Below are 5680 nucleotides of genomic sequence, written 5' to 3'. Positions count from 1 at the left end.
TTAGAATTTTCCATCCCTTGGTGTGAGAGACACAATGTCGCACCACAAGGTCAGCGCAAAGTTTATACAAGAAAGAGTACTCCCAAAAATAGTGCACGACATCATATAGGAATTTTTTCGCTATTGGTACGAGAACTGCGAAGAGATAATTCTTCCCACCATGTAATTTGCGAAATTCACAAACCAAGGGCATTCATCATCATGGGTAGACATCTTTTCAACCCAGTAAATATGCTCATCAAGAAAAGCATCATTAATCCTTCGGTGCCTATTACTATCTTCGTCAGCGTATATAAGACATGCTAACTGATCTACCACCACATTTTCTAAGCCCTTCTTGTCTTGAATTTCTAAATTGAAATCTTGTAGAAGAAAAATCCATCTAATTAGTCGAGGTTTTGTATTAGTCCTGGAAAGGAGGTATCTAATTGCTGCATGATCAATATACATTATGACTTTAGATAAGATTAGGTAAGATCTGAACTTATCAAAGGCATAGAACATAGCCAAAAACACTTTTTCTATGGTAGTGTAATTTCCTTAAGCAGGAGTTAAAGTCTTTCTAGCATAGTGAATTGGGTAGATTTGCTTATTGTATCTTTACCCCAACACTACCCCAACTGTCGAATCTCTTGCATCGCACATGTGTTCAAAAGGGTGATCCGACTCGGGAGCCTTCACAATTGGTGCTTGGACCAGTTCTCCTTCAGTAATTGAAAAGCCTTAAAGCCTTCTTGAGCGAAATCAAAAGGTGTGTCCTTCTCCAGCAATTTCTCCATTAGCTAAGAAATTTTTGAGACGTCTGCAATAACTCTCCTATAAGACCCAACATGACCAAGAAAACTTTGAACATCTTTTGCAAGGCTAGGTGAGGAAAGCTTCTCAGTTGTGTCTAACTTAGCCTTGTCGACCTCAACCCCATCACTGGAGATTTTAGTGATCTAGCACAATCTCTTCTTTTACTTAAAAATGACACTTCTCCCAATTCACTACCGAATTTGTCTCCTCACATCTTGGAAGGACTCGCTTCAGATTTTTCAAACACCCCTCAAATGATTCTCTAAAATTCTGAGAAGTCATACATGAACACTTCCATAAAGTCCAAAATGAACTCATCAAAAATTGACATCATAGACCTTTGAAAAGTTGCTGGTGCATTATATAGGGCAAATGGCATTCTCCTTTAAGCAAAAGTACCGTATGGGCATGTCAAAATGGTCTTTTCCTAATCCTCAGGGGCAACCGAAATCTGAAGGTATCCGAACATCCCATTAAGGAAACATTAGTACTTGTGCCTTGATAACCATTATAACATTTGATCAATGAATGGCAAAGGGAAATGGTTCTTATGAGTGGCATCATTTAGCTTCCGGTAATCAATGCAATCATGGCATTTTATTACTGTACTGGTAGGGATCATTTCATTGTGTTCATTTGAAACTACGGTAATCACATCCTTCTTTGGTACAACCTGGACTCGGCTAACCTATGGGCTGTCTGACATTGGATAAATTATTCCAGCATCCAGAAGTTTCTTCACCTCCTTTTTGACTACTTCCAGCATATTAGGGTTCAATCTCCTTTGAGGTTGCACCCTAGGTTTAATATTATCCTCCATTAAACCTTTATGCATATAAAAAGGCAGATTAATTCCCTTCATGTCGGAAATACTCCAAGGGATGGCCCATTTATGCTCTCGTAGCATCTTTACCAATTTCTCCTTTCGGCTTGCATCGAGTGTGGAAGATATAATGACGGGCATCCAAGAGTCTCCCTCCAAGAATGCTTAGTCCAGGTGTGTAGGTCATTCCTTGAGCTCAATCTCAGGATGATTACACAACACTGGTTCTCATACTTCATCAATAATATCCCCCTTTTTAACATCGACGACTCCAACCAAGATATCACTCTCTTGTTTACCTATGAGCGTGAATTTTTCATCCTTGAACCCATAATCTTTAATTTTACCTTCGAATGTACCCCTGGTAAAGCCAATTAAACTGGATACTGCCTTGCTCACACTCGATCTTTTGTTCTTAAGTCTCACAGTGAGAACCCATCTATACTGCCTTGCTCACACCGATCTTTTGTGCTTGCTCATGAAAACCATAATCCCATTTTTTCTTATAGACATGTCTCCTATTTTTTTTAATGAAAACCCTAATCCTATGTTTTCTTTTCCAAAATGCCTACTATATTTGAATCAAAATCCTAAAATGATGGTTTCTTTTGGGAATGTCTACTACTTTCGAATCAAAACCTTAATCCTATGTTTTCTTTTGGAAATGCCCCCTATTTTTAAATTTTTAATAAAAACCCCTAATCTAATAATAACTCATAATAATGTCTCCTATTTTTTAATTAAAACCCTAACCCTATGTTTTTTTTCCCGAAATGTCCCATATTTTTCATTCAAAACCCTAATAGTATGTTTTCTTTTTGGAATATTTACTATCTTGGAATCAAAACACTAATCCTATGTTTTCTTATAGTAATGTCTACTATTTTTCAATGAAAACCGTAATCCTATGTTTCCTTTTCGAAATGCCTATTATGTTTGAATGAAAACCCAAATCCTAAGTTTTATTTTTGGAATATCTCCTATCTTTTAATGAAAATCCTAATCCTATGTTTTGTTTTAGGAATGTGTCCTTTTTTGTAGTTCTGAATCAAAACGTAATCCTTTGTAATCTTTTCGAAATGTCTCCTATTTTTGAATCAAAAGCCTAATCCTATCGTTTTAGGTTTTGTTTGCACAAAAAAAACATAGGATTCAATAATGTCTTATATTTTTCAATCAAATTCCTAATCCTATATTATCTTTTAGGTATACCAGCTATTTTTTAATCAAAACCCTAATCTTGTGTTTTGCAAATATCCCCTATTTTTCAATAAAAAACCTAATCCTTTCTATTTCAACTAGGGTGAACGTCTTTCGGGTGCAATTATACCAACACTAAAGCACCGGATCCAATCAAAACTTCAAAGTTAAGCGAGCTCTGGCGAGAGGAGTAATAAGACGGGTGACCTCCTCCGTAGTCCTCGTTTTGCACCCCTCCCCTTTTTTTTTGCTACATTGTTTATTTTTATGATTTTATAAATTAAAATAATAATAACTATGTTTTTAATCAAAACCCTAATATTATATTTTCTTATAATAATATATCTCATTTTTGTTTGAAGAATATCTGCTAATTTTTATTCGAAAGCTTAATTCTATGTTTTCTTTTCGTAATGCTTCCTATTTTTGAATAAGAATCCTAATAATATATTTTTTAATCAAACCCCTAATTTTATGTTTTCTTTTGGGAATATCTATATTTTTTAATCAAAACAATAAACGTATGTTTTCTTGTCATAATGTCTAATTATTTATTTAATGAAAACCCTAATCCTAAGTTTTTTTTCTTTTCAAATGCCTTCTATTTTTAATCAGAACACTAATCTTTTGTTTTTTTTGGAATGTCTGCTATTTTTGAATCAAAACAATAATTTTTTTTTTTGTAATGTCTCATATTTTTCAATTAAAACCCTTATCCTATATTTCCCTTTCGTAATGCCCCTATTTCTGAATCAAAACCTTAATCTTATCTTTTCTTTTTGGAATGCCTCATAACCTTTTAATCAAAACATTAATCCTATGTTTTCTTTTAGAAATGTCTCTTATTTTTCAATCAATACCCTAATTCTGAATGAAAACCATAATATTAATTTTATTTTTATAATGCTTCCTATTTTTGAATAAAAATTCTAATCCTATGTTTCTTTTCAGAATGTCTACTATTTTTGAATTAAATCCCAAATCCTATGTTTTGTTATAGTAATGTCTCCTATTATTCATTCAAAACTCTAATCCTATGTTTTCTATTCGAAATGCCTACTATATTTGAATCAAGACCCTAATCCTATGTTTTCTTTTCTAAATATCTCCTATCTTTCATTTAAAATCCTAATCCTATTTTTCTTTTCAGAATCTGTCATATTTTTCAGTTTTGAATCAAACCCGAATCCTTTGTATTCTTTTCGGAATGTCTCCTATTTTTAAATCAAAACCCTAATCCTTTCTTTTCAGGGTTTGTTTGCAAAAGAAAACATAAGATTAAGTAATGTCTCATATTTTTCAATCAAATCCCTAACCCTATATTTTTTTTTACGTATGAATACTATTTTTTAATCAAAATCCTAATCGTGCGTTTTCTTTCGAAAATGTGCACTATTTTTCAATCAAAAACCTAATCCTTTCTTTTTCAACAAGGGTGAACGTCTATCGGGTGCAATCATACCAACACTAAAGCATAGGATCACATCAGAACTTCGAACTTAAGTGAGCTCGGCCGAGAGTAGTAATAGGATGGGTGACCTCCTCCGAAGTCCTCGTGTTGCACCCCTCCCCTTTTTTATGCTACATGGTTTATTTTTATGATTTTGTTAATTAAAAAAATAACAACAACAACAACAACAACAACAATAATAATAATAATAATAATAATAATAATAATAAAATGAAAGACTGACCTATGTTTTTAAGCAAAACACTAATTTTATGTTTTTCTTAGAATAATGTCTCCTATTTTTTGTTTGTGTAATCTTTGCTAATTTTTAATCAAATGCCTAATCATGTGTTTTCTTTTCATAATGCCTAATATTTTTTAATAAAAATCCTAATAATATGTTTTCTTATCAGAATGCCTCATATTTTTGAATCAAAACCCTAATCTTATGTTTTCTATTGGGAATATCCGTATTTTTGAATGAAAACAATAATCGCATGTCTCATATTTTTTGAATCAAAACCCTAATACTAAGTTTTTTTTTTTAATTCCTTCTATTTTTTAATCAAAACACAAATCTTATGTATTCTTTTGGGAATCTCTACTATTTTTTAATTGAAATAATAATCTTGTGTTTTCTTTTCGTAATGCCTCATATTATGTTTTCTTTTCGTAATGCCTCGTACTTCTAAATGAAAACCTTAATCTTTTGTTTTCGTTTTGGAATATCTCTTCTCTTTCAATCAAAACATTAATCCTATGTTTTCTTTTCAAAATGTCTCTTATTTTTCAATCAATACCATAATGATATGTTTTCCTTTCGGAATGTCTACTAATTTTCAATCAAAACCCTAATCCTAAGTTTTATTTTATAATGCCACTTAGTTTTTGAATAAAAATCCTAATCCTACGCTTTCTTTTTGGAATGTCTACAATTTTTCAATTATCACCCTAATCCTGTGTTTTCTTATAGTTTTTTTTGGAATGCCTCTAATTTTTTAATCAAAATCCTAATCTTATATTTTCATTCCTGAATATCTGCTATTTTTGAATCAAACTAATAATCATATGTTTTCTTTTTGAAATGTGTACTATTTTTTATTTTTTAATGAAAACCCTAATCCCATGTTTTCTTTTCGAAATATCTCAAATTTTTTAATCAAAAAGTTAATCCTAAGTTTTTTTGGAATGCCTTTTTTTTAGTCTAACACTAATCCTATGTTTTTCTTTTTTGCAATGTATACTATTTTTTAATCAAATAATTATCCTATGTTTTCTTTTTGTAATGTCTCATATTTTTCAATCAAAACCCTAATCTTATGTTTTTTATTCGGAGTAGCTAGTATTTTAGAAATAAAATTCTAATCCTATATTTTCTTATAGTAAGGTCTCCTATTTTTCAATCAAAA

General features: G+C 31.4%; 1 pseudogene; it reads left to right on the top strand.

Annotated features, from left to right (window-relative positions):
* Window positions 1-4269: 4269 nt before the first annotated feature.
* LOC120278345 lies at window positions 4270-4388 on the top strand (annotated as a pseudogene).
* Window positions 4389-5680: the final 1292 nt, after the last annotated feature.

The sequence above is a fragment of the Dioscorea cayenensis genome, chromosome 15 (assembly GCF_009730915.1).
Source record: "Dioscorea cayenensis subsp. rotundata cultivar TDr96_F1 chromosome 15, TDr96_F1_v2_PseudoChromosome.rev07_lg8_w22 25.fasta, whole genome shotgun sequence".
NCBI lineage: Eukaryota > Viridiplantae > Streptophyta > Magnoliopsida > Dioscoreales > Dioscoreaceae > Dioscorea > Dioscorea cayenensis.
This window is presented reverse-complemented; position numbering and strand designations above follow the sequence as displayed.